We start from the raw sequence: 13,047 nt of genomic DNA on the forward strand, positions 1-13,047 counted from the left end.
TAAAGTGGAAATTTTGCAAAGCTTCCATTCCTGAAAATAAAAAGGTCAAATTAAACTATTATGAACTATAAAACAAAATAATTAAACTAGATTTCTTAAAAGGAAATACTGAAAACATTATAAAAGTAGAAGATAAACACCAAGAAGACACTTTATTCTTTTTCCTATGGATGCACCTGAGGCACATGGAAGTCCCTCAACTGGGGTCAAATTGGAACTGCAGTCAAGGTCTACACCGCAGCTTGTGGCAACATAGGTTCTGGGCCAGGGATGGAACCAGCATACTCACAGAGACTACACTGCTCAACCACAATGGGAACTCTCATAAGACACTATTTCCATCTAAATGTGTTGGCTATTTCATTATTTCTTACTTTCCCTATAATAAATTTAATCACATTTTCAAATTTTTAATACGCTTTATTTTTCAGATTTTCAAGCATTTTTTGGTTCACAACAAAGTGGAGAAGAAAGTACAAAGATTTTCCCATTTAGACTCTGTCCCCATTCATGCATAGTCTACCCTATTATCAATATCCCCTACCAGAGAGGAACGTTTGCTACAACCTACAATGACCCACCATAATCACCCAAAGTCCACAGTCTATGTTATGGTTCACTCTTGATGTTGCACAAATTTATGGTGACATAGATCCAAGACTACAGTAGCATACAGAATAGTCTCACTGCCTTAAAAAGCCTGTCTGGCCTGCCTGTGCATCCTTCTTTCACCCCTAATTCCTGGCAAACACTGATCTTTTCACTGTGTCTATACTTTTGCCTTTTCCAGAATGTTTAGTTGGAATCACATGCACGTGTCCTATTCAGATAGGCTTCTTTTACTCGGTAATATCCTTGATAGTCTTATATAACATTCCATTATCAAGATGTGCTACATTGTATTTGTCCATTCACCCACTGAAGGACATCTTGGTTGCTTCCAAAATTCCAGCAATCATGGATAAAGTGGATATAAACACTTGTGTGCAGTTTTTTGTGCGGACGTTAACTCCTCTGGGTAAATACCATGCAGGACAAGTGCTGGAGTATGTGGTGATAGTATACTTAATTTTATATAAAACCGCCAAACTGTCTTCCAAAGTGGCTTTACCATTCTACATTCCTACCAGAAATTTCCAAGTGCTCCTGTTGCTCTGCAACCTCACCAGCATTTGATATTGTCAGTGTACCGAATTTTGGCCATTCTAATATGTGTGTAGTAGTATTTTCCTGATGACATATGATATGGAACATCTTTTCATATGCTTACTTGACATCTGTATATTGTCTTTGAGGTGAGGTCCTTTGCCTAATTTTGACTGAGGTTGTTCACTTTTTTACTGTTGAGATATAAGATCTTTGCATATTTTGGCTAACAATCCCTTATCAGAGACCTGTTTTGTAAGTATTTTCTCTCAGTCTTGTATTCTCATTCTCTCTCTCTCTCTTTTTTCTTTTTCTTTTTTTTTTTTTTTTTTTTCCTTTTCTTTTCAGGGCCACACCTTCACATGGAAGTTTGCAAGCTAGGGGTCAAATCAGAACTGCAGCTGCTGGCCTACACCACAGCCACAGCAACTACTCAGGACCCACGCCACATCTGTGACCTACACCACAGTTCATGGCAATGCTGGATCCTTAATCCACAAAGCAAGGCCAGGGGGATGCTAGTCAGATTCGTTTCTGCTGAGCCACGATGGGAACTCCAGCTTTTTCTCTTTGTTTTAATTTTTTTTTTTCTTTTGTCTTTTTAGGGCCACACCTGCAGCATATGGAGGTTCCCAGGCTAGGGGTCCAATCAGAGCTACAGCTGCTGGCCTACGCCACAGCCACAGCCACAGTCACAGCCACAACCACAGCAATGTGGGATCCGAGCCACATCTTCGACCACAGCTCACAGCAACGCCGGATCCTTAACCCACTGAGCAAGATCAGGGATCGAACCCACAACCTCATAGTTACTAGGTAGTTCCACTGAGCCACTACTGGAACTCCTTAAATTTTTTTTAAATTTCTTATTTTAATAACTGTATGAACAATTATGTTAAACTAATGCACTTTTAATAAAATTTTACTATTATGAACTATTCTGAAACAAATCAGAGTGGGCAGAGCGCACGACGTGGGCGCGCCCTCTCTCTCCTCTACCGCTGGCGCCTCCTTCTGATGCCACTCCTGGTGCTGTGCTCGTTCAGTGCAGAACTGGTACCTCTTTGGTGAAGCGGCAGCTGGGGAGACTCCGGCGCTCGCTATGGCCGATGAAAAGCCCAAGGAAGGAGTCAAGACTGAGGACAATGATCATATTAATTTGAAGGTGGCAGGGCACAGGTGAAGATTAAGAGGCATACACCACTTAGTAAACTAATGAAAGCCTATTGTGAATGACAGGGTTTGTCAATGAGGCCGATGAGATTCGATGGGCGGCCAATCGATGAAACACACACCTCAACAGTTGCAAATGGAGCATGAAGACAGAATTGATGTGTTGCAGCAGCAGACAGGGGGTGTCAACTAAAAAGGGAACCTGCTACCTTATTCCAGAATTCTGTTCCTCCAGATCAAGAAGACATTCTAAGTTAGAAAACTGCAATTTGCTTCTACCCATCCTGATGACTACAGAATAGTTTTCTCTATTCCTTTCTTTTCCCCTTCCCCACTCCTTTATTGTACATAAAGTAACTGGTGTATGTGCACAAGCATATTGCATTTTTTTAAAACTAAACGACCAATGGTATGTTATGATGGACATCAAAAGGAGATGGGATGGGGAAAAATACTGGTTCTGTGAATACACCCCTTTTCTCCATTAGAGGCATGCTCATTCATTTATCTTTATATTCCAGTAAGTTATCTGCTCTCACACTTAAAAAAAAAACATAAAAATCCTTGCATATCTTGTTCAAATGGACAATTTTAATGCTTTTCATTTATCATTGTAAAACCAAGAACAATTGTATAACTTTTTTGTACATAGCTTTTACATGTAGGGCAATCTGTCTTTAAGTAGAGATAAATTACTCTAAAAGAAATGAATCCCAGATAGTTTTCCCTTCAAGTCAAGCATCTTGTTTAAATAAATTTCTTGTTAAAAAAAAAAAAAATCAGTGGGCATCCATTTCTCAGGATGGTATTAAAATTGTTGGTATCCTCATGAGGTTGTGGGTTGTGGGTTTGGTCCCTGGGCTCGCTCAGTGAGTTAAGGATCCAGCATTGCCGTGAGCTGTGGTGTAGGTTGCAGATGTGGCTTGGATGATGTTGCTGTGGTTCTGGTGTAGTCCGGCAGCTGCAGCTCTGATTTGACGCCTACCCTGGGAACCTCCATATGCCAAGAGTATGGCCCTAAAAAAAAATTAAAATTAAAAAAAAAAATTTGTTGGTATCCTCACATTCTTTTATTAAGCAACAGAGAGTCTCCAAAATAATAAAACTAAAAGAAGAAAATGCTCATTAAGTACTTACAGTCAAAAAGTTATTTTAATTTTCATAAGTTATATCAGTAACCTGTTCTTAACTGGGGTTATTTACACAATGAAAAGATTTAACCAAATGTACATAACAACATTGTTTGGTTGAGTGACTGTCAGAAATCTCAATCCAAAACTTCAGATTTATGTACAAATAGTACTACACATGCTATCAACATGGGAAAAGAGTTTGACAGTCTGTCTCAGACCCATCAATATACGACTGAAGAAAAAAGTCTGCAATACAGTGAGGCCTGACCAAATGAATCACTAAAAGGAGTAATGAATTGGTCAAAGGATAGGGGTTAAATAAGATTTTTAGTTGTATGCAGTTAAGTATTCCTACTGAAGTAATCATTCCATATAAAGAATCAATAATCCCTTTTCTAGGGATTGTCAATAACTAGGTTATTAGCATATAGAAAATGAGAAATGACCTAGGGATGTTGGGCTTTTTGTGAAGACAGAATAATATTGAGTACTTGAGCTTTAAAAAAAAAATTATATATATATATGCATGGAAGAAGGATGATGGTGACCTTACACTTTATCTTTGAAATTAAAACACTGGAGTTCCCGTCGTGGCGCAGTAGTTAACGAATCCGACTAGGAACCATGAGGTTGTGGGTTCGGTCCCTGCCCTTGCTCAGTGGGTTAAGGATCTGGCGTTGCCGTGAACTGTGGTGTAGGTTGCAGACGCAGCTCGGATCCCACGTTGCTGTAGCTCTGGCGTAGGCCAGTGGCTACAGCTCCGATTCGACCCCTAGCCTGGGAACCTCCATATGCCTCAGGAGCGGCCCAAGAAATAGCAAAAAAAAAAAGACAAAAAAAAAAAACACTGGAGTTCCCTTCGTGGCTCAGTGGTTAACGATTCTGACTTGGATACCGAGTTGCTGTGGCTTTGATTGGACCCCTAGCCTGGGAACGTCCATATGCCACCAGTACGGCCCTAAAAAGACCAAAAAAAAAAAAAAGAAAGAAAGAAAGAAAGAAAGAAATTAAAACACCGACTAAAAATGGAGTATTAGATTGGTGCAAACTATCTTTTATGCCTGATAGAAAACAAGAATCACAAATAATACATATTAAAGTCCTAAACTTACAAATCTCTATCAAAAATATTTAAATTTGAGTCTCAGAGTCTACTCAATTTTTATAACAATATATTTGTTCTTAATATTCATATACTTTATTAGAATCATAGTCATTTCTTACCCTGGACAATTTTTTCAATATAATTCTTTTGTAATGCAATACGACCAAACATCCCATTAAAGTAATGCGAGATATGGATTTTATGATTTCAAATTTCTAAACATTAATACCGTTTTCCTTTACAAAGACTTCTATTATTTTTATTCATGATATTTAACAGATTGAACCAAAATTAGGAAAAGCGGAGCAAAGTATTTGAGAAAGTGACATTTTCCAAGAATGTGCATGTATAAGTGAAACACAAAACAGCATGGACATTTTAAATCTACCACAAATTGCAAGAAGCATGGAAACACTTATTTTTAAATGGGAAAAAGCTGCACAGTTTTCAACATGTGTTACTGAATCTAATCCTTTAAATATAAGAGGAAAATTTTTGATAGTATTACATTATTTGTATTCTTCTGCAGCTCCTAAAGAACAAAAGCCAGTTGGTGGCGTTTTTTATTAAGTAATTAAAAAGAAAAAGCAAAGAAAACGGAAACTTAACCATATTAAAGGCTAAATTTCTGATTAGCCTAGTTAATAATAACATTTTTCTTCTGCAAAATTCAGAATAAACACTGGATAATTAACCCTTCCAACACCACTATAAGCTGAGAGAGTGGTATTAACGATGCTTTTTCATGGAGAGGTAACCAGGCAGGAAGGAGTAAGTAAAGTCTCCACATAAAAACAGGAGGTAATGCTAAAACTGGGCTTGCAATCAGATATTCATCAACAGGGTCCGACACGACACAAGTAGTAAAGAAGTAACACATTATATTTTTTAAGTAAGTTTCCATTATTTGCAGTTAAATACAAAGATGAGTTAGAAATAGGATAAAATTATACTACAAAGAAATATGTTTAATACACCACAATGGAAAACAAATGTAATGCAAATTCAAATTATGGAAGAGATGTTACAGCAAACAAGAAAAGTCTGTATGTTAGTTCGTTAATCTACATAAGAACAATATAAACATATATAATGTATACATTTATGGTACTACTTTTCATTTATGTCTACACATTGTCTGTCCACTAAAAACTATTCCTTTTTTTCTTTTTTGTCTTTTTTTGTCTTTTTGCCTTTTACCAGGGCCGCTCCCAAGGCATGTGGAGGTTCCTAGGCTAGGGGTCTAATCGGAGCTTTTGCTGCTGGCCTACACCAGAGCCACAGCGACGCCAGATCCGAGCCACGTCTGCAACCTACACCACAGCTCACGGCAACGCCAGATCCTTAACCCACTGAGCAAGGCCAGGGATCGAACCCGCAACCTCATGGTTCCTAATCGGATTCGTTAACCACTGTGCCATGACGGGAACTCCCACTAAAAACTATTCCTAAATATTACACTTAAAATTCTGTTTTGGAAAAATTTTTCAAAAACTTTAGGGAAGAAAAGAAATCAGCAAACTACATTCCAAGAACAATCCCAACTGCTGGTTTCACTGGAACACAGCCACACCCATTTATTTCTTTGTTGTCTATGGCTGAGTTGAGTTTTCACATACGAACCATATTGCACATGCCAAAAACAAAAATAAAAACACAAAAAACTTTACTGACTCCTGATCTATAGTTTTTCATTCCCAATGCACTGGGGCTGTTTTATACTGTCTTTTTCAGGGGTCTATAAGTATTTGCTTCAGAAGCTCCCTTTAGTGGCTAACAAATCCGACTAGTATCCAAGATGATGCGGGTTTGATCCCTGGCCTCGATCAGTGGATTAAGGATCCTGCGTTGCCGTGAGCTGTGGTGTAAGTTGCAGACCCGGCTCGGATCCCGTGTTGCTGTGGCTGTGGTGTAGGACGGCGGCTACAGCTCTGATTGGACCCCTAGCCTGGGAACCTCCATATGCTGCAGGTATGGCCCTAAAAAGACCAAAACAAACAAACAAAACAAAGTATTTACTTCAGTTGAGGGGGAATATGAGGTGAAGCTGAGCTCCTAAATTATAGGAACCCTACAATGAAACATCTTGGGACTAACCATTTTGATGTTTGACTCTCCACTGCCTGACTTTGCTTCTCTTAGTTGGGAATATGTCAATGTTCTGATTTTCTTCCCATTTTGCTCCACATCACATTTTATTGCCTTTTCTATCCAGTCTTCCTTCTCCATCTTCTAATCTGTCAGTTCTGTGATGAATGTGTGAGGCTTTTAGTTCTGTTTCTTCCCATAGGTCATTTCCCCCATATTAACTCACCCTGTCTTCCTTAATTTATTGCATTTCGGATTTGTGCTTTCTCTATAAAAATAATTGTGAACTATCGACTTTCAATTATGAACTACTCAATGGCAACATTATTCCATGGTGGTTCTGGACATAACAATAATTTCTCAGGAGTTCCTATTGTGGCTCAGAGAGTTAAAGACCTGAGGTTGTCTCCCTGAGGATGTGGATTTGATCCCTGGCGTCATTCAGTGGATTAAGGATCCAATGCTGCTGCAAGCTGTGGGGCAGGTCACTGAGAAGGCTCACTGGTATTTGCTCTGGCTGTGGACTAGGACACAGCTGGAGCTCCGAATCAAGCTCTGGCCCAGGAATATTCCACATACGCAGACATTTCTTTATTTTCCAATGTACATTTTGAATTGTACATTTCGTGTAAGTTTCAAAGATAAAAGTTGTTCATAATATTGTTAACTGTAATGACTGTAACATCTGCAATAATGTCTCTTCATTCTTTTTTTAATTTATTTTTTATTATAGTTGATCATTCATTCCTGTTAATCTGTGAATTGTTTTTCTTATTATTCTTAACCTATTGTTTTTCTTATTTCCTTTATATTCAAAGAATTATCATTTCATTGACATTTTCAAAGACTAGCTTTTTTAAAATTAAAACATAGTTGATTTACAATGTTATGCTAATTTCTGCTGTACAGCAAAGTGTTCCAGTTACACATATACATATTCTTTTTTTATATATTCCTTTCCTATGGTTTATTCCAGGAGACTAGATATAATTCCCTGTACTACACAGTAGGACCTCATTGTCTATCCACTCTAAATTTTTTTTTTTTTTTTTTTTTTTGTCTTTTAGGGCCACACCGGCAGCATATGGAGGTTCCCATACAGAGGTCGAATCAGATCTGTAGCCGCCAGCCTACACCAAAGCCACAGCAACCATAGGATCCGAGCCGCGTCTGCGACCTACACCAGAGCTCATGGCTACTCAGATCTTTAACCCACTGAGCAAGGCCAGGGATCGAACCTGTGTCCTCATAGACAGAAAAATGTAGTACTTTGCATCTACTACCCTTAACTCTGTTTCTGTTTTGTAGTTAGATTCACTTGCGCCATTATTTTAATTATTTATTTATTTATTTTTGCTTTTGGGGGCTGCACCCACGGCATACGGAGACTAGGAGTTGAATGGGAGCTACAGCTGCCAGCCTACACCATAGCCACAGCAACGCCAGATCCCCGATCAAGGCTAGGGATTGAACTCGCATCCTCACAGATACTAGTTGGATTCATTTCTGTTGCACCACAACGGAACGCCTGTGCCATATTTTAGATTCCATATATAAGGGATATCATATGGTATTTAGTCTTTTCCTTTCTAACTTACTTCCCTTAGCATAATAATCTCCAAGTCGATCCATGTTTCTGCAAATGGTTTATTTTGTTCTTTTTTATGGCTTTTCTCCATTGTATACACACCACATCTTCTTAGTCCATTCATCTGTCAATAAACATTTAGGTTGGTTCCAGGTCTTGGTTATTGTAAATATTGCTGCAATGAACACTGGGGTGCATGGATCCCACTGAATCCTTGTTTTGGCCAGGTATATGCCCAGGAGTGAGCCTGCTGGATCATATGGTAATTCTCTCTTTACTTTGCTTAGGAACTTCCAGATTGTTTTCCACAGTGGTTGCGCTTACATTCCCGCAAACAGTGTGGAAGGTTACATTTTTCTCTACACCCTCTTCAGAATTTGTTATTTGTAGACTTTTTAATGATAGCTAATCTGACTGGTGTGAAGTGATACTTGATTGTAGTTTTGATTTGCATTTCTCTATTATTAAGACTTGCTTTATTACTCAGCATACGATCAGTCTTGGTCAATATTCTATGTACAGTATGTAGATATTGTAAACATCAGGTGAGTCAAATTGACATTGTAGTTGATGTCTTCTACATCTTAACTGATTTCCTATCTCCTTGTTCCATCAGTGACCAAAAAGGGGTTCTTTCAGCTGTGATATTGCTTCTTCTATTTTAAAATTTCATATATTTTTAACAGATTTGAATAGTCATTTTTTAACAGTGAACAGATTCAAGAAAGAACAAATGTTTGCCAGTCATCTCCCCTGAAAAAATAAATGTTAAGTAATAAGATCCATTACACATGAATAGGATATATAAGTAAATATAAAATACGTAAGTGTAGGAGTTCCCATTGTGGCACAGCGGAAACGAATCATGGAGGACTAGGAACCATGAGGTTTCGGGTTTGATGTCTGGCCTCACACAGTAGGTTAAGGATCTGGTGTTGCCAAGAGCTGTGGTATAGGTTGCAGATGAGGCTCGGATCTGGCGTTGCTGTGGCTGTGGCTGTGGCAAAGGCCAGCAGCTATAGCTCCAATTAGACCCCTAGCCTGGGAGCCTCCATATGTTGCAGGTGCAGGCCTAAAAAGACAAAAGACAAAAAAATAATAATAAAATAAAATACATAAGTATGTGGAGTTCTCGTTGTGGTTCAGTGGGTTAAGAACCCAACTAGTATCCCTGAAGACACAGGTTCAATTCCTGGCCTAACTCAGTGGGTTAAGGATCTGGAATTGCCACGAGCTGTGGTGTAGGTTACAGATGTGGCTTGATCTGCGTGGCTGTGGCTGTGGTGTAGGCTGGCAGCTGTAGCTTCAATTCAACCCCTCACCTGGGAACTTCCATAGGCTGCAGGAGAAGTCCTAAAAAGAAACAAAGAAAAAAGAAAAAAAAAAATATATATATAAGTAAGCAGAGGCAGAAGAGAAAAAATCTAAGGCAATTCCAAATAAATTAGAAAAAAGTTCTAGTGAGGTAGGATGTATGGTGCCTCTCTGGAAATGAATGGGCTTAAAGTTAGAAATGCTTGGAGCAGCTAACTTGCCAGCTTTCATTACATCTATTTATTAAATACACACACCTACTAATATATGGAGTTTTACTACCCAAATCTAATAATGAGTTCAACTTTCCTGGCACCTGCAAGGAAAGGCAAATTTTTCACCAGATACCTCTCAACTTCTTTTAACTAAATTGATGAGGTACAAGTGAAACATTTTAATTTTCATTCTACATAACATGATCTAACATGAAGTAGCATATAACTACGTTGAGGTTATAATAACTAAAATCCTAACATATAGTAAACATTTTATTTCATATTGTAAAGGTAATATATGACAATTCATAATAATATATATTTTTAATGGTATGTTAGACATTTTACCTATTCATTCTTAATTTTATTGGTCCCATGACTGTGGCTGCTTTGTAATTTTGATTACTGTGCATTTGATAAATACCAGCCATTGTTATAAAGTCATTATATGTATTATTTTATTTAACCCTTATGTGACCTATTTATTGAGGAAAGCTTCTCATTACGCATTTGTTTTACTATTCAAAAGTTTTTTTTTTTAATTTTCAGCAATGAAATGTCATGGGGAAATGTTTCTATCAATAGCAAAGGCCTCAAGTACTGAATATTTAACATTTTAAGCTGCTGATATTCATTTAACAATTGATTAGGAAAGTGACTTATTGACATAGAAGACAAAAAAATAAATAAATAAACAGATTGAAAGCAGCAAACTGGCATCAAGTTTCCAAGACATCAAAAAGAAAACAAATCTGCCTCTGGTATTCACACAGTAAATATTATAATTAGTCATAATTATAGTATAACATATAGTCTTTGAAATTAATAATTCAACATACTAATAACTTAATTTGTGATTCTCAATGTAAAAGAAAATTAATTTTTCTTGATAATAGCAGAAATAGTAGCAAACTGTTCGCTATTTTATAATTTCTGAAGATATATGAATTTAATGAGTCTAAATACTACTGTAACCTCCTATTTTTTTCCTTCTTGTAAACACTTTCCTCCATATGAGAAATGAAGCAAAAGGTAAGTTAAATATTAAAATTTTACTCAATGATTAAGAAATACATCATAAATATAGTTCCCTTAAAAAATATGAAGTTAATTTTGAGTCATGACATTATAAAAAAATCTTTGAATACTAACAGAATATACTAAGAAAAAATTTGGGTTACGGTAGAAGCAATAACACTCTAACAAAAGAAACCAAACTCCTGCTTGAATTTATTTGCCTAGAAAGTAAGCCAATTTGTAACTGTTTATCTCTTATGATAAACAAAGTATATACAGAATCATTTTGCCTATCAACAGATACATATAACCATAATTTAACTGAGAAACATGGGATACCAGAAATGAGAACACTAAAGTCTGATTCAATTCACAAAAAGATGTTAATTATGCGAACTTCTGCCAAACAAGCACAGATGCCAAATACACTCCACTGTGGAGAAGCATACATGGTTTTATTATTCCAGTGTTACTCTAAATTTTTATCAGCGTGCATAATGTTTGAATATGAAATCAATACAAGCCAACATTATTAAACATGTCAAAGGAACAAGCAGATCATCCAAGCGTTTGAGACACACTGAAAAATGAAAGGAAGCTAATGTTAAAAGATTATATGAAATCTATTTCTCAAAATCAAGGAATACCAAAAGATATTTTAGAAGGACACCTGTAAAAACTGATTCTATTATTTCCCCTCTTGATACTTAAAATGACAACAGAAAATCTGAGCATTTGCTTATATATATTTTTAGAGGAGAACTATATTATTCTAAATCAATTCTTCTAATTTGACTTATTAAAGCTCAAGAAAATCATGTGTACACTACAGAGTATGTTTGTTTGAAACTTGGGAGGAAGATTTACAGTCCATAATGTAAATATAATAATAAAGCCAAATGATTGCCCTTTCTCTCTCCCTGGCATGAGGATTAGAATAAAACATGAGATTCCGTCGTGCGCAGTGGTTAACGAATCGACTAGACCATGAGGTTGCGGTTCGTCCTGCCTTGCTCAGTGGTTAACGATCGGCGTGCCGTGAGCTGTGGTGTAGGTTGCAGACGCGGCTCGGATCCGTGTGCTGTGGCTCTGGTGTAGGCGGTGGCTACAGCTCGATTGACCCTAGCTGGAACCTCATATGCGCAGGAGCGGCCAAGAAAACAACAACAAAAAAAAAAAAAAAAAAAAAAAAAAAAAAAAAAAAAAAAAAAAAAAAAAAAAAAAAAAAAAAAAAAAAAAACACATGAGAGTTTAGATATTTATAATAGTACCCAAAGTTATTCCACAGTGAAGTATAAACTACATTACAACAGCACCAAATGCCTAAGATGTAGATATGGTTAAAACATAAAGTCATTTTCTAGTATTTCCAGTATCATTACTATAACAGATGGCCTTTCTTAGTACTTAGCAGAAAATGTTTTTCTAATTGTACTGCTTTTTTAAAGGTAGATGGAATGGGGGGGGGGGTGCGTATAGAGGGGAATCCAGCAACCAAAGTTGTGAAATGCACATATTATCCAATATGTGGGTTATCACAATTTTCAAACAATATGTTCCAAGTAAAAATGCATAATTGCCTTCTACTAATTAAATTACATGTAACAATTTTTAAACTTGGTAATGCACAAAAATAATCCTCATTCACAATTCACAAATTAAACTACTATATGAATGGTCACAGATGAAATTACACAGAATGCAAAATACTAAAGTTATATTGGAGCAGTCTGTAACCACAGCTTAACCACAGCAAGATGTGAATTTCTGATCCAACATATAAGAAATTTTAGATTTCATTATGAGCAATGAAAATCTCTTTATTGCCCAGGATCAAGAAAACTAACAACATACTACCTTCACAAATTAAAACTATCAGACACACACACACAAAAAAAACCATTAAAACTGTCTATACAATACCTAAATAAAAGAGCGCCAAAATAAATTTCTGTCCCAGTGAAACCATGGATATATGTGCATTACAAAACAACAGTGCAATTAGTGTTTTTCAAGAATTATATTTAAGATTAGTGAAGGGCTGGAACTGGAGATACAAGCTAGTGCAGACAATCATATGACACAAGGGCAGACTAAATGAAATTTAGATTGTCTTAAAATATATAAAATGCAAGGTCAAAGTATTTATTCTATATATAGCATAGAAACACAGATTTTAAAAGAAAAGGATGAAAAGCAGGTGGTGACAGATGAATGGAATGAAGGAATGTTTCAGAGAAATTAAAGGGAAATGTCTGGAAGGTTCTG

The 13,047-nt window shown here is 36.7% G+C and overlaps 1 protein-coding gene and 1 pseudogene across 12 annotated transcripts in view; one reads left to right on the forward strand and one right to left on the reverse strand.

Moving 5' to 3' along the window:
* The window catches only part of BCAS3 (BCAS3, microtubule associated cell migration factor), a 580,495-nt gene that overhangs the window by 466,504 nt on the left and 100,944 nt on the right, over positions 1 to 13,047 (reverse strand). The window lies entirely within an intron of this gene.
* LOC106505458 lies at positions 1,920 to 2,652 on the forward strand (annotated as a pseudogene).

Source organism: Sus scrofa, chromosome 12, assembly GCF_000003025.6.
Source record: "Sus scrofa isolate TJ Tabasco breed Duroc chromosome 12, Sscrofa11.1, whole genome shotgun sequence".
Taxonomy (NCBI): domain Eukaryota; kingdom Metazoa; phylum Chordata; class Mammalia; order Artiodactyla; family Suidae; genus Sus; species Sus scrofa.